The following is a 13,497-nucleotide window of genomic DNA, read 5'->3' as shown; positions in this document are numbered from 1 at the left end:
GTCTCAGGCTATTTCTGGGCGTGAGGCTGTGCCCGCCGCATCCGCCGCTCCGAGCAGCTTCGGCGGCGCTCGGGCTCCTCGGGCTGGTCTCCCGGCGTGTGCCCCGGCGACGAGCGGAACCGGCCTCCGGGGCCATCAGCCACGGCGGGGGGCACACGGGGGTCAGTCCCCACCGTGCTAGGGGCAGGTGGCTGCGTACATCTGAGACCTCAACACCGTTTGCAAAACCTCTCCCCTTGATGAAGTGCTGCTCAGATGCTTGGCAGGGGTGGCGGCAGGGGTGGTAGCTAGGAAACTGCCTAAGAATCTTGTTCCTGCAGAAGGTCTCTGCCTTTATCAGGAATGACCAGCAGGACACAGAGGAGCCTGACCCACCAAGTGCAAAGGGGCACCGAAAGCCTTGTTTTCCATAAGCATCCCAGCCTGCTCCCCGTTTCTCCAATCCGTGAGAATGCAGGCAATGCACTCTGTGCTGGAGAAACCCCTGGCCGCACCTTCAGGGCTGCAATACCGGATGTCTGGCACAGCCAGCACTGTTCCCAAGTGATGGTCATAGACACATCTGCAGGTGGGCCACCAGGGAACAGTCACTAGAATGTGACTGAAATCTCTCCGATATGCCAAGAGCTTCATTGTTCCCACCTCGTATGGGGGACCTGGGGTCCCACATCTATGACTTCTCCAGATGCTGAGTAAATAGTGCTGTTCTGCAGCATCCTCTGAAGGCTTGTTTTGGTTCATTTCATCTATTTTGGGCTGAAGAAGCACAGTCCAGTGGTTAAACTCCACCCATTTAAGTAAAGGACCTCACAAGCACAGCTATGAAAATCATGAGAAACATCAGGGAATGAACATAATATAACAGCTGCTAGCAAAGAATCTTTATTCATACTGCTAGTGGAAATGGCTGGCACAGCACACACATCTTGAGGAAGCAAGGGGTGAAAGCCCAGTGTCCCCTATAGTGTCTTTCTTTTTTTAGGTTCTCCAGAGAGGTAGCTCTCAGCTGACTTCTGGTCTCCTGGAGCATGGTGCAGAGAACAGGTTGGCTACAACATGATGTCTTTTGATAAAACTTCTGTTTCATGTAAATGAGTCTCATATAAATGAGATCTTTATCTCCAACAAGGAGTTACCATAGCCCAAACAACACATGCCTAAAACTTTAGGGAACAGCTGGATGAAAAAAATATTTCCAAATCTCTTTCACTGCTGTCTTCTTTAGCCATATGTATGATGAGCAGAAGCCACACAGCTTGCCCTCTCCCTCCAGACCAAACCAAGCCAATGCCAGTCCTACAGCACCACTGAGGCTTGGAGACCTTGACTGCTGCCACGCATCAGGGGACACCCTCTACCTCAGGAGACAGCACAGACAACCGTGCCAGCTTAGCAATGGGAGCTTGTGGGAGAAAAAAATCCATGGGGATTTTCTAAAATGCCTCATGACTGAGATCTGACACTGGGTCCCCAATATTTGATCCCCTACTTCTGAGCAAGTAAAGACTGCTTTTCATAAGCCATGGCTTCTCTGACTTCCTGAACTGGCAGCCAACATGTTTGATCACTTAAATTGGAAAACACTGCTGGGAAATGTTGACTTCTGAGCAGATCTGGCAACCTTGCTGCTGCTGAGCTGCCCCAGTCCCGAAGGAACACCCTCTCCCCTTCCTTTGGCCTGCCAAGACATCAGGGATCACACGAAGCCGGGCAAACCGAGCTTGTGTGTAAGTAATTTCCTGGAGATACTTGTTTCTTCCTGCCTTTGGCCCAGACGGTGCCTAGCTGGAATGGAACGGAATGGAACGGAACGGAACGGAACGGAACGGAATGGAATGGAATGGAATGGAATGGAATTGAATGGAATGGAATTGAATGGAATGGAGTAGAATAGAATAGAATAGAATAGAATAGAATAGAATAGAATAGAATAGAATAGAATAGAATAGAATAGAATAGAATAGAATAGAATANTAGAATAGAATAGAATAGAATAGAATAGAATAGAATAGAATAGAATAGAATAGAATAGAATAGAATAGAATAGAATAGAATAGAATAGAATAGAGTAAGAGTAAGAATAAGAATAAGAATAAGAATAAGAATAATAAAAAAGGAAATACAGAGCAGCTCCAAAAGGGAGGAAAACACCTTCATTTTCTACTATGTACTGGGCCTCAGTGACCATGCTTTTGGCCCAAGAAGAGCCTTACAGATGCGGTCTCACAAGGGCTCAGGCATCCCATGGTTTTTAGGTCCTCACATGCCTGAGAAGCATGAGCAGTCTGTGGCTCAGCTCCAGCTCTGTGTTCAAAGGAGCACAATACCTCCTTCCTGCGTCGCTTATAACCCTGCAGCAGTGCAGGAGAGACATGGAGTTGCATCCAGAGGCAGCAGGAAGATGAGACACAGAGAGATGCTTGGCAGCTGTGACTGTAGAACTGCATCCTGCTATCTGTATGAATCTCCCAATTGTAATTCCTCTTTTCCATCATTTATGGCTTTAATATTTACACTGAATTTCTCCAGGCAGACTGAGGGATTCAGGCTGAATTTGTCTAGACACATTTGAGCAAGATGGTGTAACTGTTCCTGAGAATGGCATCTGTGGGTATTGTGTCTGTTTTTTAAAAAGGCTGTTGGTTTACCCTTGGGCAGCACCAGTCTCTGAGCTTCAGAGCCAAAGGTGTGGCCTTTAGCTGGAGATGTGCCTTTGAATACCCCCATGGAGCTGATGATTGTGAAACTGGAAAACTACAGTTTGTTCAGACCAACAGCAAACTTGAAGGGTCAGGAAATGAAAACACCCTTTAGTCCTTGATCCCTGCACCTGGAGCCAGCTAGACCGTGTTTGTATCCCTGGCTGACAGCCCAGCTTGGCATGGCACATGGCACTGCCAGGATATCCCCATGCTGGCTGCTCCCCACCAGGATCAGTGGGCCAGCTGGAGTGTGGTGAGCACAGCACACGAGCCTGTGGCAAATGGTTTCCTGCAGGCAAACTTCAAAGAGAGCCCTGACCTCTCTGTGCAGGGGTGGGAGCCAGTGCAGGTCTCCATGGGGCTCTGCAGCATGGGCAGGCCTGGATACAGAACCTGGGAAGCTTAAAATGGGCAAAAGAGCAAAATGGCATAGCACAGCCCTGCATGTGGTCCTGGACTTTGTTGTCTGCAAATTGCTTCTGGGGCAGAATTACTTATTTCCTTGGAGGGCTGATAGAACCATCACATTATTTTCCTGCTGCAAAAGAAGGAATTAATTTCTTCTCATCCCTGGACAAGTGGGGGATTACCCCCTGGGAAGAGATGGAAGCTCACACTTGCAGAGGTCAGAGCTGGTTGGATTCCTCCTGGCACGGCACTGCAGCCCTGCTGTTTCCACTCCAGCCCCGGCATTCCTTCGATCTGGGCTCCGGGGCTGCGGGCGGACACCCGGGACACGGAGTGCGGGCAGTTCAGACTCGCTGGACGGGGGTGGTGAAACCCGGGCCCCTCGCAGGGCTGGCTCTCCCCAGACCTGCCGGCCTTTCCTAGCGCTGCCTGCCTCCTTCCCGGAATATCTCCTGCCTGCCGTAACTAAGGAAACGGAGCTCCTGTCGGCAGTAGCTCCTCGCGGTGCGCACATCGGAGGGCGGGGGAGCTGCGGTACCACCCCGGGCTGAGGCAGGGAACGCCGGGCTGCCCCACAGCCCGCTCCCAGAGCCCGAATGAGAGGCAGCACCTCCCCACACACCCCCTGACATCGGGCAGAGGCGGCTGCCGCTCAGCCGCAGCCCCTGCGCCCGGGAGGGCTCCGTGCCCTCCACTGGGGGCTGCCTGGAGGAGACCCCCGGCCCCAAGCAAGGCGCTTCTCCCTTCCCGCAGGAGACCATGGGACTTAGGCCGTGCAAAAGCTAGAAGAGCTGCAGCAGAGGCTGAGCCACCATCACACCAGACACCTCAGTTCCGTTAATTAAAAAAGTTAATTTCTTAATTTTCAAGTGCTTACCCCGGACCTTCTCAGGGCTCTCTGAAGGCAGCTTGCCGTTGGGAATAGCTGAGAAACTGGGGCCGCGGCTACTACACTGGGAAATCGTCTCTCCCCCATGCCAGCTCCCTCGTGGTTTGGTGTCTGCATGTTTATAATTTCAAATCTGCTTCAAAAGTCACCCACCACCCAGGCTGTGTGACCATGCACTAATCAGTTGCATTAAAATATGCTAATTGGCTCTTCCCAATTGCCAGTCAGGTGGGACAGTGTAGTTCAGTTCTTGCAGGCACAGGATTTCTCTGATTCTGTATCTCTGTTCTTTGGCTGTCCTGGGTAAGATATTCCCATGGTGCTGCCCAGACACCACCAGCGCTGCTCCAAAACACACCATAGCTGGGCCCTCAGCACAGGCAGCTCAAGTTGTCCAAGTCCCCAGTGCAGCCTAAACTCAACACTCTCATCTTCACAAATACCATCCCCAGCCCTCCTGGCTGTCAGCCACTGCCTGCAGCCACATCTCTGTGGATGCTCTCATCTGTGGATGCTCCTGCATCACCACAAGCAAATGGTGCAGCTTCTTGCTTGGGACTTTCCTCTCTTCACCCCAGCATCCAGCCACCAATCAAATGTTCCTCCACTTTACCCTACCCTGATACTACTTGTTACTACCATAGCAACATGGAACACTTCACTGACCTCCTTGAAGAAGAACCCAGTGGAGAGCTAAACATTTGGGCTTGCACTTGATAGCCCCAATCCAGTTTTTGTGCATCAAACATGCTTGCATTATTCTGCAACTAGGTAGTCACACTTCCCCAGAGGTCAGCCCTCTGCTCACCTACCCTCAATACCAGACATTCTGACGTGGCCCCTCATGTCTGCTCTCAAAGCCTAGGATGTGCTGTGTTACTTCCTTGTGGAGATGGATGCAGAAAGGAGCATGGGTTCATTTACTCTGTGTAAAATACATCTCCCTCTCTTAGACAAATGCGTATGAAAGAAACAAAATAAATACATGGTTATATGGAGCTTGAAATGGAGGTCATGGATCATAGTGAAATGGTTTCTGGCAATCTCAGGAAAATGACCCCTCTGCTTCAAGAGGTGCAACTGATAATTCCTGACGTAGGAGAAAAGATCCAGGCTGAGCACTTGACCTTCTGAAGCAGTAACATTTTTTATGATGTTTTGAGCAATGAAAGACTGATTGCAGATAGACAAGGGAAAAGTGATGATAGTTTTAATGAGAATGACAGTGGATTATAGGGGAAAGATGTAAGCTAGCAGGCTGAGCTGGGAGAGGCAGTGAGGAAGATGCACATCATGTAATGAACCATACTGTTCTGGCCAAATGCGGGGCTCTGCATGCAGGCTGTGTCTCTGCACACATGCCAGCCTTCCTGGGAGCAAACATTCAATGCACTGATGTTCTCCCTGGCTAAAACAGTTGCCAGCAGTGCAGCTAGCTAATGCACAGCGGCACAGCCCTTTGTGAAAGTCATTAACTCTAAATAAACTGTCTCATAAACAAAATATTCCACGAAAACTTCTTTTCTATGTAGCTCATTGGCCCTTTTTCTATGTAAAGAATAGCACTAGAATAAAAAAAAAACAAAACAAAACAAAACAAAAAAAAAAAAAAAAAAACAAAAAAAAAAAAACAAAACAAAAAACCCTCAACCGAAACAAACGAAAAAAACCCCAAACCACCAGCAAAAAGAAAGGGCTGGTTTAGGTCAGAAAACAGGTTTGTGTAGGCTACCATTCTGTTTCTGGAAGGGCTGACAGCAGCCACCTTGAAAAGAGCATAAGAACAGAGCAGGTGGGTTATTCCTTTAGTGTCCTCTCCCATTCACCAGCAAACACATTGTTCTTCAAAGAGATTCAGAAGCATATCAAATGTGGACATCCACAGCACTTTGCAGCAAGATGTTCCCTGGTGAAGCCACACATTGTATGAAGGACACAATGTCTCCTTGTGTCTCTTCTAACACACTGATGAGTTACTTTCACCTATTTCTCTGCCTGGAACACAACGTCAACTTTTGAGCCTAATCGACAACAAAGAACTATTTATTAATTTCCCTGCTCATGCTGCTGGCTTTACCTATGTTTTTACTGTGTGTATAATTTATTACATTCAACTTCATTTATTTTCTGTGAAGGTGGGATGAAAGAATTGGAATTGTTCAGACTAGAGAAGAGGTTTCAGGGAGAGCTTATAGCAACCTTCTTAGTACCAAAAGGCAGTGTACAAGAGAGCTGGAAAGGGGCATGTAGTGATGGGGCAAGGGGCAGTGGCTTCAAGCTGAAAGAAAGTAGGTTTTGATTAAATATTAGGAAGAAATTCTTTACTGTGAGAGTAATGAGGCACTGGCCAAGTTGATCAGGGAAATTGTGGTGGCCCCATCTTTGAAAATGCTCAAGGCCAAGACTGGATGGGGCTTTGACCAATCTGTTATAGTGGAAGATGTCCCTGCTGATGCCAGGACATTGCAACTAGGTGATCTAGAAAGTTCCTACCAAGCCAGACCACTCTGATTCTGTGGTTCTATTCTTTGCGCCTCCCTTCCTTTCTACATGCACTGAATTGAAGGCACCACTCAGTTGGAGATAATATGGAGTTTATCAGGCTGGAGTTACATCTTGCACATGCTGGGAATGCTCAACTGAACTGAAACCAGAAAGGAAATGTGAGTGAATGACAAATGATTTATGACTAATAATGCCATGCCATGACAAGCAGAGTCCTAAAACACTGGTGTTCACTGCTGATCACAGCCCTATATCTGTCTGGTCCCTCACCCACCTTCCCAGGTAGCTCAGCAGCTGGCAGCTCTGCCACTGCTTCAGCAGACCTCCCAGTGCCGCAGGGAGAGCTCCACCGTACTGAGACACGGCAGATGCAGCAGCTCTTTTGCTCTTTGTTGGTGACCAATGAAATATGTGGCATAAAAAACAAGGAAAAAGCACTGCACCTCTCAGGCAAAAGCTCAGAGGAGTCCTGGAACATATTTAGTCGTGTTGCAAAAGAGTATCCCACTGCAGCGGGTAGGATTTATATCCGATGCATCTTTTATCCTCCTGTACTGAGGACTGCAGTCCTCACCAGTGGCAATCTGGGGAGCTGTGGCTGGGGGATGCTGCTCTGCATGTGGGTCCTGCTCGGGAAGAAAGCGCTGCCCTCTCAGGGTTGATGACAGCTGCAGGGCTGGGGGTTCCCCGGAGGAGCTGAAGAGGGAGACAGGGCAGAGATCTCTCTTGGGTGGCGATGGTTGGCTCCCAGCCCACATCCACAAAGGTCCTCGCCCGGGGACACCGCGGGCAGGCCACGCACTCCTCCCCTCCCCTCCGCTCCGCGCACCTTCTTCCTCCGCGCCCTCCTCCCGCAGCTCCCGGCGGCTTCCCGGCGCCATCTGCCGGCCCGGCCCGGCATCCCTGCCACGCCCAGAGCCCATCCGGGCCGATCCGGGCCGGGCCGGGCCGGGCTGTGTCCCTCCGTGTGCCAGCCCATCCCCAGCTCGCTCCTCAGGACGGGACAGGCTCACCTGTCACGAGTGGCTCTGCAGCTCGGAGGTGGCGGAGAGGGGACAGCAGCAGCTGGAAAGCCGGGCAGGGGGCGGCTGCCCGAGGAGGTTTGACGAGGAAGGCCGGCGCCAGAAGGGTGCCTGGGAAGCCAGTGCCCCCGACCCTCTCATCCCGGAGATCACCCCAGCTTCCCGGCTGCATCTTTCTGACCCCAGCCACCCTTGTTCTTTCCAGCTTTCACATCACACAGAAATCCTCTCCATCTTCTCATCTTCATCTCTTCCATTCTTGTTTCCCAGCTCCTTTACATCCTGTCCTCCACATCATGCCAGAATTCTCTCTGCCTGAGCTCTCCACAGGGCTCTTCTTGGCCCTGGTCCCGTTGAACCGCTGAAAGTGGTCCTTGCTGTTCACTATACGTCCACTGCTCCCTCTGCCCCCAGAGCACAAGGTGCCTGCTGCCCCTCCAATTCTATGGGATAGCTCCCTTTCCCAAGCTGAGAGTGAAGCAGATTCTGGCTTCTGCTTCTGGCAGGCATTTTGGAAACCCAGCAACTGGCTGTGCTTACCCCAAATCCACCAGACAGGAATCTGAGAGAAGCAAGTCTGGAGAAAGTCCAAGTCTCACTGCTATGGAACTTCTCCCTTATTCCTCACTTCTTCCTCATTTTTCTGTTTCCTCCCTTAGCTCATCGGTGGGTCTTCAGATGGGTATAATTCACCCTTCTTCTCGCTATTTACACTGTGGATCTTGGTAGTTATGCCCTAGAGTCCTCCTCTGAGGAGAACCACCACTTCTCCAGTGTAGAGCTCTGGTTTTCCTCACTCAGTCACTACCCCTGCAAGGAGGGAGAATATGACTGAAGGTGTTGTCCTACAGGAAACACCACAGTGGCTCTGTAGTCCCTGGGCTACCACTGGCCTTTGGAGGTGCCCAGAAGCTAGGGGGTGAGGAAAATTACCACCTGACACATGCATGCTCTTGCTTCTGGCAGACTCATGTGTAGCTGACCTTGATGCAGTGCCATCAGCTTAACCTTAGTCTTAGTCAAAGCAGTGCTAAGGTCTTCATTTGTTTGACACTGAATACATCTGGTGATTCCTGGAAACTAGCAAACAGCTACCCATTATCAAATCATGGCTTTTTTTTCCTACAGCTGAGAAAAGAAGTAGCATCTCAATTGTGTTTCCTTGGCTCACCAAGAGAGTTGATATCCCAAGAGCAAGGTTTTTCCTTCAGCCTGCCTAGCCCAGAGGTGGTATTGGCCCCAGGGGCCTGGGCTTTGCTCCCAACATTTGTAGGGATAGCTTACCCAGACCCACCCCCACCCTTCTGGTGCAGAGAAAGAGTGGCCTCCCCTGAAAATCCAGGTCACATGGGGGCTGGGAAAAGGTGAGCATGGGGCTGCCTCCAGCCTCCTGAGAAGAGGACATAGTTCTGCCTCTTCTTCTTAAGCAGTATATCGAATTTCTTCTGTTAAAGCAAGCCAGATTGGCTCCAGGAAAAGATGGTGTTCCTCACCAGTGGGGACAGAGAGCTGCTCAGAGGATGCCCTGGCTGGTGATGGTGCTGAACAGGTGTCTAGTTCAGAGCTGCACAGAATGAACCTTGACTAAGAGTGTGGGAATCCACTTCATATGGGCACCTGACTGGCAGAGATAGTGGCCCTTCTTCTGCATCAAATCTGGGGCTTAAGTATGTGCTTGGAAAGTGAAGTGCCTGGACTTAATGTCCTCCTAAATCTGCCACAGTTTGAGCCCAGTGTCTTTCATACCTAAGGATGGGATAGGATGGGATGGGACCATCTCCTTCAGTAAAGCTGGGCAAGCTTATGTGGTGCACATGGGGACAAAGAAAGGCAAGAAGCAATATGGTTTGACTTGGCATTGAGTGACTGAGGGCCTGGTCTCTGCTCCCAGTGCTGTTAGTGCATCTTATGTAAGAGATCATAAATGAAAACTGCAGCCACTGGGATGGCTGGAAATGAAGCAGGCAGAGTCTGGCTCTCTGTGTAGCAACAGTTAAAATCAGTCAGTTAAAATTATTGCCACCTGCAATGTGGCTGGGTGCTGGTCATGTGCAGTACATGTATTACACTGGCTGATAGCTAGCATCCTTGAAGAGCAAAAATAATGTAGGAACTGCTTTTACAGACCCAGTGGAGGGACATCTTGATAGCAGAGGCAGCAGCCATGTGACAGTGGAGAGAGAGATTGCTTCTCCCAGAGCACTGCTGCAGCAGGCAGGAGGATTAATCCAAATCTATTTTCTGGAATTGATTTAACACTGTGTTCGTTTATCTGCAGCTTCTGCTGAAACATTTCATATTTCAGATCTGAATGTTTCCAGGGCTGAAAGGCTTTATTCTCTAGGGAGTAGCAGTTCTACAAGAGAACAACAAGTAGGAGCCCTGGGGAAGCAGCAGAGGGAAAGAATATTTTATCTTTAGTAACTGGTCATTTCCATTTTGGAGGCAGTGAAAGAAGAACCATCTGGTGTGTGCTGAATATTCACTACCTAAACAATGACTTGGTTATGAATATGTGCATGTGTTATTGTTATTTATTATTTATAGGATTCCCTAGGTGTGCTTGACACTTCACAAGCAGAAAGGAAGACCAGGGCTCCTGCATCCTGATGTTCCCAGTATAAATTTGACACAATGCTCAAAGTATCCAACAATGGCAGATGAGGGCTCGACAGGCAGCTGAGGGTGAGAAGGAAGATGAGAGACCCGTGAAAAAGGGAAGTGCACAATTTCTGGAGCAGTAGCTGCTTCTACTGACAGAAGATTGCTTTGGATGACTATCCTCACATATTCATGCCTATTAGTTTGGGTTTAATCTTTCCTTGCAAAAAACACCATTTGCATTTATTAGTTAAATTTTCTACTCCTTAAGAGCTCTGTTCCTGCAATGTCCTGCCTGGAAATGATGCAGAATGTCAGGAACCTTGCTCTAATAACTTTCCCTGATAGTCATCTGGGAGTGATGGGTCTGCTCAGTTGGCTTGAGCTTTATGGCTCAGGAGCTCCAAATCAGTCAGCTGAGACAAAAGTTTTAGAGATGTTTTATTGTGTACTTTACCTGATACTCAAAGTATCTTGAAAGCAAGGAGAAGAGTCCCATCAAGTGGCAGCATGACGCCTTGTCAGGATGTATTGTCTGGTACTGAAAACTGCTGGGGATGACGGGAATTCCAGAGCACCCAGACACCTGCAGAGGATGCTCAGAGCTTTGCAGGAACAAAATGCCTGCAGTACTTCCCCTTCTCTTGTTGTTCTTTTACTTTTCACTACTGGAGCTTTTCCACAGGGGGTTTTGCCGCAGCATTCAGCCATTCCTCTGGTGCTGAGACAGGATTATGGGCAGAGTTTGATGAAGGGAGCAGCTGTAGGCACTGGAAGGTAAGAATCTTGAATCTCTTAGGGGAAAAATTCCCACACCATTATGAGGACAGAGCTCAGGGGCATTTGTAATCAGGGCCAGGGGGATGGAAGAGAGAGGGGACCACAGACAGGGACAACAACCCTGGCCTGAGCTTGGGCCCAAGAGTGCCTTCCCTCCCACAACACTCCCTTCCCACCTATCATCAACATTTTCTCTTCCTTCTGTTATGCTCTGACACACTGAAAGTTATCTGACTGCAAAAGTTTGTTTCCTGACATCACCAACAAGCAGCAAATAAGTGAAATGTTGATTTTTGCAACAGCTTTCCTGACACAGCAGGGCACACCATGAATTGTGACTTAGAGCCCTTTTTTCCCACAGATCTGTTGCTCCATTGCATGAGTGGGCTAGAATGGACCAGAGCATCATGAACAATGTGATATTCCAACTCCTTGGAAACGTGTTACCATCTCGTCCCTTGTTAATAAACATCCTCCTCATCAAACCCCTCAGCACAACTGAAGCAGCACAACAGGAAATCTACATCATTTAAAACCCAGCTGCCTAACACCATACAGTCAGTCTGCCTGTCCTTAGTGCTGGATGCTCCTCTCAGGTGCTTGTACAACAGGAACAATACCCCAGGACCCTCTCTCTTTCTTTCAGAGGTTTTCAAACACGTTCCAAGAGGTAGTATTAAAGGGCTTGGATGGCTTCATTTCGGGAAGACATGGTAGCCACCTTCAAGTATGTAAAAGACTGCTGTGAGGAAAGGATTTATCATTCTCTGAATCCGCTGGGATAGAGACACCTTAGACTGCTGCAAGGGAGTGCCACATTATGCATGAAATATTCTGAATGGATAACAAGTAGCTGAATGGATAGCCTGGAGTTGGTGAAGAATCTCCGTCACCTGGGATCTTCAGGACTTTATCAGGCTTTTTTGCTTACCTGCAAAGCACAGGTAATCTTGGAACAAGGGTATGGAAAATTGGGAAAGATGGTTGAGTTGGCATCTGAACGCCATTTCTCACTGTGAGTAGATTTGTGTTTACAGAAGATCAGGTCCTGACAAACTATGTAGTATAACCTAGAACTGAATGAGGAAAGGACTGAGCACCCTTTTGCTGTCAGTATTCATGCCTCCACCTAGGCAGATTTATAGATGGTCAGCATAAAGGCATGCAGCTCAGCCAGATTATATTTATTTTGTTGCTAAACTGAAGACATTAGGCAATCTCTGTTACTTTTCTTGGCCATTCAGATTTACCTAATCAAACAGAAAACTTCTCCAGACATTGTGGGTGTTTAAATTGTGAAGGCTAACTACCCAGAAAAAGAAAAATCAAACCAAACCAAACCAGAAACCACTTCATAAAACTCGTAGTTAAGTAATAATTTAAATCAAGCAGCACCTGGTTTACCACAGAGAGCATTCATTTATTTAAAAATGTCACAGCAAATAGCAGAGGTTAAATGACTTGTTCCAGAGAAAAATCACCATCAGACTGTATCTTGAACAGTGAACTAATGGTGTGGGCTAAGGCAATGCACATTTTGAAATTATACATGATTTGGGATGCAACTTAAAGTGAAACCTTCAAAGGTGTTGGTTGGGCAGGCTGTATCAGAGCATGGCATCGACTGGAACAGCATTTTATTCTGTTTGAAATCTCTGAGCACAAAGAATTAAAAGATCTGGGGATAAAGTTACAAAAACTTCCATTTGCCAGACATTATCAAATATAGCCCAGAGGACTGAATGAGAGGATGGAATCACCAGCTGGCTGACAACTGTATAGATTATGTCAGTGGTTTCCTACCCTGCTTGCTAAAGGGACGTATTGGGAAAGAGTCTATACTAAGATGAGTCCCTGCACACAATTGGCCAGCAGGGAAGAGTGGAGTTGCAACACAGAATCATCAAGGCTGAGGTGAGAGAGGGACTGGCTGTGGTATGCTGTGCTAATTTCTGGACATCTGCACTATAGGTAATGAGAGCAATAAATTGCTCTTTCATGTGTTTCTTATATCCAGCTGCCAAGTTCTTCCAGACAAAGGCAGATAGCATAATCCTTGCTAAACTCAAAAGACAAAAAAACCTTGACACATGAGCAAAGTGATTTTACTTATGGTTGAAAAGCAGAATGGGGAAATACTCCATCTCCTGGGTCACAACCAGACTCGGAAAATAAAAAGGCAGAAAATATTTCTGAGTATCACACACCCAATTTGTCTCAAGATGTTGATTTTACAGCAGGAGAAAACCCAATGTATGCAGTAAATGTTACTTTTTAATGCTTGCTCCAAATTAACTACTGTTCCCATTTTTTTGCTTACTGTGCTGATCTTCTTATTTGCCCATCTCTCTCTTATATACACATGCATATACATAGGTAAATTCATCTCCAGTCAATTTCTCCCCCATCCTGCAAGCAGCTCGTAATATCAACACAAAAGCACTGAAAGAGGATTTTTTTTCTATATTGTAAAACATGAATCCACTAATTTGACAGTGACAAATCATAAGCATCAATGCGCAGGAGCATTTTAATGAGAATGTGGGGAAAAATCTGCCTCACCAATTTTCCATTGAAGTGGAAACAAATC

Source organism: Parus major, chromosome 5 (genome assembly GCF_001522545.3).
Source record: "Parus major isolate Abel chromosome 5, Parus_major1.1, whole genome shotgun sequence".
NCBI lineage: Eukaryota > Metazoa > Chordata > Aves > Passeriformes > Paridae > Parus > Parus major.
Note: the sequence above shows the minus strand (reverse complement) of the source record.